This window comes from Nuphar pumila, chromosome 4 (genome assembly GCF_984573655.1).
Source record: "Nuphar pumila chromosome 4, dmNupPumi1.hap1.1, whole genome shotgun sequence".
In the NCBI taxonomy this organism is placed as follows: domain Eukaryota; kingdom Viridiplantae; phylum Streptophyta; class Magnoliopsida; order Nymphaeales; family Nymphaeaceae; genus Nuphar; species Nuphar pumila.
The window spans coordinates 48,381,438-48,393,444 of record NC_143252.1 but is presented as its reverse complement, the minus strand read 5'-3'; positions in this window follow the sequence as shown (position 1 = coordinate 48,393,444).

Here is a 12,007-nt window from a genome sequence, read left to right as displayed (position 1 = left end):
TTTCTTGTTTGATTTTTTATGTTGGTGTAATCAATGATGATATCGAATTTTGTTACTGACCGTGACAATGATTATTCATTAACCATTCACCATCTTTTGGCTGAGGTTGCACATAAAAAATCTTTTCTCTTGGATCTGATTTTTATCTGTTCTAGGTTCAGATTATGATGGAACTACTACTGTTTTTCTTTTCCTGTTAACTGCTTCAACCAGGTCTGCATAGTTTGTTAGATCATCTTTTTGTTGACATAAATATACAATTTTTCAAGTAATGAAATTCTAGTATTTTGTGGGCCGTTTTTCACTGAAAATCTTAAAAAGCTTTCATACAGTCATGATCACATTATTTAAAATTTGTTTTCTACTCTCAATTAGCAAATATTGTAGCATTTGATTAAAAATAAACTCATTTTTTTTGGAAAAATTATATGAGAAAGTTGTGCAAAGTACCAATGGGCTAGTATTAGGCTCATTGTTTTTTTGATAAGAACAATATAGAGGAATGTGAAAGCATCTTGAAGACCTTAAAGAATCAACATAAAGATATTCATCAGAGCTGAAAATAAGTTATGATGAACTTGATCAAACAGAGAAGCAAATATTTTTGGGCATTGCATGTTTTTTTATTAGAAATGGTAAGGAAAATGCAATCTTCATGTGGAAGGATTGTAATTTCTTTCTGAGTATCAGAATTAAAGTCTTATTGCACACTCTTATTAGAATTGCTGACAATGAGGATCAATTTGAAATGCATGATCAGATTCGAGAGATGGGTAGACAAATTGTACTACATGAGAAATGCCCCGAGCTGCGTAGTAGGTTGTGGGATGATAACGAAATTTTGTAAGTGTTGCAAAATCTCATGGTAAGAGATAATAAATTTCTTTTCAGTGGTCCTTTTTGCTAGTTTAGGTTATGGTGTTAGTCTTTTATCAAAGGTTCATTCTTTTGGTGACTTTCAGAGATTAAACTGGCCTCAAATAGATTATTAGATTAAACATAGTAGAGATTTCAACAACAGTGATCCACTCGTGTAAACCAAGGTACTTCAAAGGAAAAGAACCCATCTTCATGGTTGAAGAATTGGAAATGCATGTCATGTTTCTTTTTGCACAGTGCATGTCATGTTTCATTTTGCTGAACACATCCACATGATTTATGTTTTTCATTTTCATTTATTGTTAACGTTCAATTTTTTATAGCTTATTGCTCATGTATTTCAATTTGTGAATGGCTATAAAAATAATAGCATTTCAAACTGATCCTCATTGTCAGAAATTCTAATAAGAGTGACAATGAGGATCAGTTTGAAATGCTATTATTTTTATAGCCATTCACAAAAAATTGACATACATATAGCAATTTTATTAAAATCTGCTTCAAAATAAAAATAATAGAAGTACGGTAATAAGACAATAGAATTCAGAGGTCTAGGTTTCTATGCCAAATTTGGCTCAAATCTAAGTTCATTTGCTTTAAATTCAGAGGCAAAAATCAGGCGAAAATCAAGTTAAATTCAATATTTTATGATATTTTCGCCATTTTAGGGTTTTATTCATGTAAATAATCATATCATGTCATATTAGGGTTAATTTCAATCTCATTTGCATTTCAATTTTCCATTTTTGCAAAATTTATTTCAAAAAACCCTGGTTTTAAGGCCATAGTCTTGTTATCAGGGGCATTTTGGTCATTTTGACCTAAATTTCAAAATTTCAATTTCTAATTCCATAAATTTTCATGCATATCATCATATTTCATCATATTATGTTTGATTTATTTCATTTGATTTTTAAAATTCTAAAATTTACAAAAATTCTTTCAGAAAACCCTGATTTCAAGGTCATCAGGGGCATTTTGGTCATTTTGACTCTAATTTCAAATTTCCAAGTTTATTTTCAAAATTTATTCATTATTTCTCATGTTTATATCAAAGGGGGTATGATTATGGGTTTATATCTGAATAATATCTGATAATTTCCCATATTTTCGGATAAATTCAGAAAAACCTACATTTTTGTGCTAACATTGTTTTCTAGTTTTGCAGGAACATTCAAGAGGAAGACTTAGCCATTTTATTTATTTATTTTATTCAATTTAATGTAAAAAGCAATGTAATATTTGGAATAAGAGTTACTTTTTCAGCTTAGAAGATGATTGTATTGCATATAGTTTGATTTATGCAAAATTCTAATATCTGATGTATGATTCATGTGCATTTATTTCAAAATCACTATGGTCGACACGAATGGCACGTGCACAAGCTCTTATGGAGTTTATAAACTGGGTGGGATTCGTATTTATGGCCATAGTCAGAATACGAAGAAAACCAAGATTTATGATCTTCATATTAGCCACATTCAGCCTACACTCTTAGGCTAACTTCAAAAATGCACTGCATTTCTCAAAATTTTAAAAAGAATTTCCCAATTCCTCAATGAAATTTCCTTTCAAATTCATTCATTCATTCAATTTGCATCATTTTCAAAATCATTTCCCAATTCCATTTCAGAAAAATCAGTTTTCTCAAAAATTTCCAAGTCTTTCTCAGGATTTGATTTTCTCAGAATTCTAAGTCTTCAAATGACATTTCAATGCATTTCCCAAGTTCAAATCAAGATTTTCCAATGTTTTAACATTCTCAAAGTTTCAAATCCCAAGTTTTCATAAATCGATTTTCTCAGAGTTCCCATTTTCCTGAGAATCCATTTTTCATTTCAAAAGTCATTTTCCAATGAACTTCCTGATTTTCTCAGAATTCTCAAATCTATTTCCTTAGAAAAGCAATCTAAATCTCAAAATCGATTTTCCCAAGATTCAAGTTTTCCCAAGAATTCATTTTCCAATGCAAATTTCTGATTTCCAATGAAATTCAATGATTTTCCTAGGAATTCCAATTTCAAGCACTGTTTCAATTATTTTCCAAGTACATTTCAATTTTCCAAGCAAACATCATTCTTTCAAAACTTACATTTTTCAAAATTCCATAGCACATGCCTGATTCTCTGTGCATTCTAGGAAAATAGAGCATAATTTAGATAATTTAACTTAGTCAAAGCGCACAATTGATCCTTGGTTCGATTACCCCTGGTAAAGGCGTCAGGAACGATTGAACCTTGTACCGACAGGCGGATCTCATTCCACGGAATTTTCCCGTAAATTTTCAAAACGGAGGCCAGTAATTTTCAAAATCAAATTTCAAAACTTTGGTCAAGTTTGACTCGCGAAATTCGTTTCTCTCTCGCAAGAGAGGGGAAATTTTTTACAATGATAACAGGTTTGGCGACCGTGATGGGACCTGTCTTCGTCTGATCAATTGTGTGCTTGACTTAGTTCAATTTTCTGAATCATGTTCTATGAACTGTCAACTTTTAATTTCTGATATCGTGTGAACCTAGGAGCCTAGACTTGAACCCAGCTGACATGAACTACATGTAGACTAGGCATGGTTTGGTAGGACCATATTGAGGAGAATTATTCATACTCACTTAGACTTAGGTCCGAAATACAACACTCCTCAATCTAGGAATTGTATGAAAATAATGTTTGCTTCTTCAAAATTTTCAAAAATTCTATCTCTTTAGGACTTAGAGCCATCTGTTTGCCTGCATGTGCTCATATTTCAAAAACCACCCCACCTATGTCTACCCGACCTTCACGTTGCTGGGCTCTCTTCCAGAACCATAGTTCGGGACAGAGCCTCACAACTGGGCCACTTATTTGGACTAACGCCCCCTGCCACGTACCAAGGGCCATAGTCCAACGTATATCGGTAGGCGCTCAAGGATGTTGGGAAAACACAAGCCTAGAACCGGAGATGAATTTTATGCCAAGTACATCGAGCCTCGGCTCGAGTATATCAGCATAACATGATTGGACACAGTTGATCTGAGCCTAGAGTTAGGATTAGGGTTCTAAAGCTCTTTCAAAATTGATGCATTTAGAGTCAGCTTCTTAGGGATTGTTGTATGTGCATAATTGTTTGTGATTGAATGTATGGTATTCATTTTTCATCTTATTTTATCATATTTTCCCATTTTTTTCAAAATACTGGACAATTTTCCAAAATACCTCATTTTTCATCTTTTCTGAAATCTCTCATTTTTCTCAAAAACCCTGGACGATTTTTCCAAATTATCCACATTTTCTTCAAAACTCCAGGTGATTTTCCATTCTTTTGTTTCTCTGGACTTCGAATTTCCAGTTTTTTATTTTATCCTGCCTGCAATTTTCAAAATTCTTGTATTTTTCCAAAACTCTAATTCCAAACTTCCTATCTTTCAGTCCAATGGCATCCAGTCAGCTCGACTCCGTTTTTTCTGAGGGTCACATCTCCTACGAGGTGTGGCAAAGTCTTTCCGAGCATCGAGCTCTCAGCACCGGACCCTTCTTTCCCCGGTGGTACTATACTTAATTCAAGAACTTCTCTCGTATGTTTCCGGACCACTTGAGCGATTGCGGGTTGGAACTGGCATCCGCAGTGGGAAAGTTGGCAGTCAACAACAATTTGATCCATGCATTGGCAGAGCGGTGGAATCCGCACACTTGCACATTCTGGTTCCTGTGGGGCGAGATGACCCTGCTGATGGATGAGTTTTCAGAGATCATGGGATTGCCCGAGTCTGCTGGTCAGCCTGAAGATCCATTGGAGCAACAATTTTTTTTATCAATGTCAAGGGTCTGGACCCTAAAGATGCTTTAGCTTGCATGACAGAGTGTAAGTCTTGGCCACTGATTAAGGAAAATGGAAATGAATATGTGAAACTGATCGAGATCTATCGACAGTATGGGGCATTTGAAGAAGTCAGCTCATTATCCAGGACAACTCGAGAGAGAATTCAGTATGCGATGGTCGTATGCACTGAAGGGCTCACTTTCCTCCCAGATATACATATGTGTATAGCAAGCAGTTCAAGCTACTTTGCCCGTTTTCCTGTACCTACTACTATCCAGAGTGATGCGTCAGGCAATTTTCTCGGAGACAAAAGTGCATAGAAGCTCGGCTACTATCAGGGGATATGCCAGAGTTCAACCTTGCATCAGCGCAGTGGTCCAAAATATACCATTCTGCCAGATATGACTAGGATTCTTTCATCATTCTCACTCTTTTCCCCGGTCCTCGTGTCTCTGTTGATCATTGAGAGTGGTGGCAGACTATCTATATGCTCCCTCTTTCTCAATTTCACTATTGATGCAATCATATTTTTCCTTCAATAAAAAAAAATCCTTCAATTTTCATTCTATCATGGTTTGACGACCTCGCCTAGGTGACAAGGCATATTTGCAGTTATTCGTTCTCCTCGCAAAGAATGGCAACGCAATTGTCGTAATCCCAGCGATGACTCAATTCCTAGTAATGAGATATTCTTTCAATTATCTACCAAATTCTCATCAAATATTTTTCCTATATTCATTTCTATCCTGAATCTTCGTCATCAAAATTTAATCATCCATCACATTCTGCAGAGAATATCAGTATTCCCAAGTGGTCCAGATTAGATAAGAAGACGCTACTATACCAAGTGCACCAGTGATTTTTAAAGCATCAAGTAAAAAGAAATGAATTCTCCAAGAACTGTTAGAAGACAGAGTCTGAATGATAGGGATGACCTTGATTCTGCTGCATATCAGATGTTCAAGAAAATGATGATTAGGGTGATGTCTGAGCAAGCTGAAGACAGTCCCAGAAAGGCTCCCATCAAGGAGAAGACATATGTCTCCCTCTCTCAGAATATCACTGGCAAGAGCAACAAGTGATTCGGCGCGTGTCTGCCCGATATTTTATTCTCGCCGATGTCCTCTATCATCGTGGATTCAGTTCTGAATATTCCAGATGCCTAGACGAAGATGAAGCCAAAGAAGTCATGCGGGAGGTACACGAAGGCATTTGCGGTGGTCACGTCAGCTACCAAACTCTTATCACGCAAATCATCTGACCATGATATTATTGAAAGACTATGCAGCAAGATTGCTACCATTTTGTGAAGAAGTGTGCTCTATGCCAGATACATGCATCTTTCGTTCATGCGCCAGCAACATATTTGCAATCTGTTGTCTCTCCATGACCATTTTCTATATGGGCCTTTGATGTTGTGAGCCCCATCACTCCTGCTTCAAACGACTACAAATATTTTCTTGCCGCAACAGAATATTTTACTAAATGGGTCGAAGTTATCACTTTGCATATAGTAGAAGGTCGACACATGGTCTCATTCATCCATAAGAATATCCTTTATCGTTTCGGCATACCGCACGATATCATGTCGGACAATGACAGTCATTTCAAGAATGAGAGAATGAAGACATTCTGCCCAAAGTTCAAAATCCATCATCATTTCTCTGCTCCTTATTATCCTCAAGGGAATGGTCAAGCAGAGGCCACCAACAAGATTCTGATTTGAATCCTGTAGCGAACTTTGGAAATAAGCTGTGATTGGCATGAGAAGATCCATGATGCATTGTGGGCATACATAACCACCATTCGAACTCCAACTAATGCTACTCCGTCAGAACTTGTCTACGGAACTGAAGTAGTACTGCCTCTATATGTTCAGAAACCTGCTCTGAAACTTGCATCACTTCTGTAGCTGCCACTTGATCAGTATCAACAACAGCGGCTGGTATAACTTAATTTGCTCGATGAAAGGAGGCTCAGAGCAGCATAGCACACTCAATCATATCAGCAAAGGGTAGCCAGACAATATGCAAAATTTGTCATTAAAAGGAAATTCTGAGTCAATGATCTAGTGCTCAGATCCATGGCTTATCTCAAGCACCTTCCATGTGGCAAATGGTCGCCGAATTGAGAAGGGCCCTATGTTATCGATGAAGCATTACCTTGTAATTCATATTTGATCATCAATGCCGATGGTGTGGAATTATCAAACCCCATCAATGCTCAACATTTGAATTTTTTTTATACTTAAATCCTATATTCCATCCTTTGTAATTCCTTAATATATTTTCTTCAATAATGGTCAAATTCTTCTTTCCCAGTTACACTGGGGCATTATTTTGAAAATTATCTTCAAAACGTCTTGTATGCAGACAGGATCAAATAAATCTCTCATATTGCATGCATGTGCACCCATTTACATCATTTTGCATTCATTTGCATTTGCATGCATTCATTTGCATACATATGCATCATCTTCATTTCTGCTTCAGGTTAAGGGATAAACCTGAATTGCCCATTCAGGATAAGGGATAAATCCTGAGACCCCGACAGTTGTCCAAGTCAGCATGAGGGTGAAGACTGAAAATCTTCTATCAAAATCAATTTGTAAAATTTCAAAAACCCAGTGTTCGTGCTGATAATTCTTCAAAAGCCAGTGTTCGTGCTAGTAAAATTTCAAAAACCTAGTGTTCGTGCTGGTATATTTCCAAAACCTAGTGTTCGTGCTGGTAATTTTTCAAAAATCCAGTGTTCGTGCTAGTAAATTTTCAAAAACCCAATGTTCGTGCTGGTAATTTTTCAAAAAATCCAGTGTTCGTGCTGGTAAAATTTCAAAAACTCAATGTTCATGCTGGTAATTTTCCAAAACCTAGTATTCTTACTAGTAATTTTTCAAAACATAATACGTGCATTGGTACACTTTCAAAATCCGGTGTTCACACTGGTACATTTTAAAATTCAATGTCCAAATTGATCTATTTTTTCTTCAGGATTCGAGTTCCGACTCGAATTTCTTTTCCTTTCAAATTGATATACTTTTCCTTCTGGATTCGAGTTCCGACTCGAATTTCTTTTCCTTCCACAATGGATCTAGTTTTCCTTCGAAATTTCGAGTTTCGACCAGAGTTTTCTTTTCCTTCTGAATTGGTCTAGAAAATTAGAGTTCCGACTCAAATTTTCATCCAAATCTAATTCAAATGTCTAGAATTGTGCTAGAAAATTAGAGTCTCGACTCAAATTTTCTTTCAAATCCAATTCAAATGTCAAGAATTGGTCTAAAAAACTAGAGTTTCGACTCGAATTTTCTTTCAAATCCAATTCAAATGTCAGAATTGGTCTACAAAATTTGGAGTTTCGACTTGAATTTTCTTCCAAATCCGATTCGCTTAGCTTTCGTTTAGAAGTTTGAGTTTCTACTAAAACTTTTCTGCAATTTAGTAATTAGTCTAGAAGATCCAAGTTCTAACTCAAATTTTCTTTCAAAACCCAATTCATTTAGTTTTTCCTTGAAGATTTGAATTTCGATTCGAATATTCCTTCTAAACCCAGTTTAGCACTGGTCTTTCTAAACCCAGTTTAGCGCCTGGTCCTTCTAAACCATGTTTAGCACATGGTCCTTCCAAAACCCGATTTAGCATCGGTCCTTCCCAAAGTCCAATCTTTGAATTGGTCCTTCTAAACCTAGTTTAGCACTTGGTTCTTCCAAACCCAGTTTAACACCTGGTCCTTCTAAACCCATCTTAGCACTGGTCCTTCTAAACCCAATTTAACATCTGGTCCTTCCAAACCTAGTTTAACACTTGGTCCTTCTAAACCCAGCTTAGTACTGGTCCTTCTAAACCTAGTTTAGCACCTGATCCTTCCAAAACCCGATTTAGCATCGGTCCTTCCCAAAGTCCAATCTTTGAATTGGTCCTTCTAAACCAAGTTTAGCACATGGTCCTTCTAAAACCCGATTTAGCATCGGTCCTTCCCAAAGTCCAATCTTTGAATTGGTTCTTCTATACCCAATTTAGCACCTGGTCCTTCCAAAACTCGGTTTAGCGCTGGTCCTTCCCAAAAAACCAATCTTCGAATTGGTCCTTCCAAAACCCGATTTAACATTGATCCTTCCCAAAAACCAATCTTCGAATTGGTCCTTCCAAACCCGGTTTAGCATTGGTCCTTCCAAAACCCGATTTAGCATCGGTCCTTCCCAAAGTCCAATCTTTGAATTGGTCATTCTACACCCAGTTTAGCACCTGGTTCTTCCAAAACCCGGTTTAGCACTGGTCCTTCCCAAAAAACCAATCTTCGAATTGGTCCTTCCAATACCCAATTTAGCATCGGTCCTTCCCAAAAACCAATCTTCGAATTGGTTCTTCCAAACCCGGTTTAGCACTAGTCCTTCCAAAACCCGATTTAGCATAGGTCCTTCCCAAAGTCCAATCTTTGAATTGGTCCTTCTACACCCAGTTTAGCACCTGGTCCTTCCAAAACCCGGTTTAGCACTGGTCCTTCCCAAAAAACCAATCTTTGAATTGGTTCTTCCAAAATCTGATTTAGCATTGGTCCTTCCCAAAAACCAATCTTCGAATTGCTCCTTCCAAACCCGGTTTAGCACTGGTCCTTCCCAAAAACCAATCTTTGAATTGGTCATTCCAAATCCGGTTTAGCACTGGTCCTTCCCAAATCCAATCCTCAAATTGGTCATTTTACAAAATCTAACCTCGCATTGGTTATTTTATCAGTTCTTGTGTGCATATTGGTCATTCTTTTAAATTCAATCTCCCAATTTCGACTTCCGGGTCACCCAATTTCTGATTTTCAATTTTGACATTCGGGTCAATCAAATTCCAATTTTGACCTTCGGGTCAATCAAATTCCAATTTTAACCTTTTGGTCACTCAATACCAATTCCAATTACTTCCTCTTGCGAGAGACCCTTTGTACAGGGAGAGTTCAAGGGAGCTCGTTCTTTTCACATGCTATCCTTTGTTCACTTAGCCCCTGTTCAGGGAGAGTTTGAAGGGACTCGTGTCTTTGTGAACCGTTTGCCAAACAAAATTCCAATTTCATACCAGGAACCCTTAATTCAGGGAGAGCTTTGACGAAAGTTCGCTTTCCTTGTGACCATAATTCCATACTAGGCCATTTTATCATGAAGAACCCTCTTTTCGAGGAGAGTGTGATAGACTCGTTCCTTCATGACCAATTCACAGACCTCACCATTACCGACCCCTTTCCATAAGAGAAGTCTAATGTTAAGAAGTTTTGACGAAAACTTAATTTCTCATCGAAAGTTCGTTTTGCAAACACCTCCTCTTCAGAGAAGAGAGGAGTAATTTCTATTTTTCATTTCTGAATCTTCTCCTTTAGGGAAAGGAGAAGAGAATTTTTGTCATGGATGCGTTGCGTGGTGCTTCAAATACTCGCTTTCACAAAGGATTTCAAGAAGATTTTGCCAATTTGTCATTAAATATTTGTTGATTTCAAAAATCTTTAGTGCACAAAAACATTACCTCAGAATACCTTCAGTATTACTTCCGAAAGGACAAAGCTTTCGTGAAAAAGGATTCAAAATTCAAAATCTTTCTATTGGCCAACCAAAATGATGAAGAATAAATCTTCGATATGGCCAACAAAGAAAATTCAATGTTGTTGCAAAGCCATAAGTGATCGGTATTGATCGCAGTCAATGGCACATCTTTAAAGATCATTCTCGGAAAATAAGGCAGTCAAAATATTCTGAGTGATACAGAAAAATCCACTCAATTTTCATATATCCTCAATCACCTAAGCTGCAATTAAATATCTGCAAAAGGGATCTCTCAATTGTCGTCAAGATGAAGACGAATTATGCGAGTTAGAATCCCGGGGCCAAAGAAGATTTGGATCATCTCTGAGATGAAGGAGTTTGTGACAGATCCTTCCAGGGAAAGTTCAGATCACCATCAAGATGAAGGCGACTGCGATAAGCCTCCCGAGAAACCCTAAAGGATATTTAATTTCTGCTATCATCAAGAGATTTCCAGCCAAAGAGCCAATAACCGTCAATACAATTCCTGAGAGAAAAGAAGGATCAGAGCATCTCCAAGATGAAGGAGTTTGTGACGTACCCTTTCCAAAAAAAAGAGAAAAAAAGTCAAGACATCTCCAAAATGAAGGATGATGTAATCTCCAAAAAAACCCAAGAGAGCTCCAATTCTGTCAAAAAAAAAAGTGGGCAGAAAGATCACCATGAGAAAAGAATCCCAGGATATCAAACTGCCAAATATGTCAAGAATCTTCTTTAAATTTTGTGAAATTCTATTATCAATATTCTTTCACCAATTGCTTTCACAATATCAAGAATACTTTTTTTTCTGCTCATATCAAGGAAATTGACAGCTTCCTTGAAAGAAAGTTAATTGCAAGCAATTTGAATTCGAATCCTGATTCTATGGAGTTAAGCTCAATTGGAGGTAATACTTCAGGTAGAAAAGAGAGAATATTTTCAAAACAATGTGCATTACTTTCAATTATTTTGAATCAACAATAATTTTCAACATTTTGATAATATTTTCTAGATATCCTGGTGTGAAGCGAGAGCTTGAGGTTCATCTTTGGCGCATCCTAACATCAGTTGTTATCCCTTTTAGGGCTTGATAACGGGAGTTTTCAAGATACCTTCCCTTTTGTTGGTATAATCTGAGCGCCTGGGCTCTCAGATTCGCACACTTCCCTGTGTCCCCATTGTCCCACCATAGATAGTCCAATTTCGGTTTGAGGTTAAGTCACAAATCATTTTCTCGCAAGAAGTCATCAATTTTAAAAGTTATTTAGTCTGAGAAATGAGGCGCCCAAAATCAAACCCCTTTTCAAGAATTAGGGACCCCAATTTCATCCTTTTGCAAAACCCCTATCAGATTCATTGTGCGGAAGTCCGAAGGTTCCATCATGGGTTTTTCTTTCGAGAATCCCATCATTTCATTTTTCGGTCAGGTTAAGGGTTAAACCTGAGCCTCATTTTGATGAGGTATTTCATTCCCGGTCAGGTTAAGGGTTAAACCTGAGCCTCATTTTGATAAGGTATTTCATTCCCGGTCAGGTTAAGGGTTAAACCTGAGCCTTATTTTGATGAGGTATTTCATTCCCGGTCAGGTTAAGGGATTAAACCTGAGCCTCATTTTGATGAGGTATTTCATTCTCGGTCAGGTTAAGGGTTAAACCTGAGCCTCATTTTGATGAGGTATTTCATTCCCAGTCAGGTTAAGGGTCAAACCTGAGCTTCATTTCTACACGAGGTATTTCCCATCCCATCCAAGTTAAGGGCAAAACCTGAATCTCACTTCTTTTTGAAGTAAATTTTTT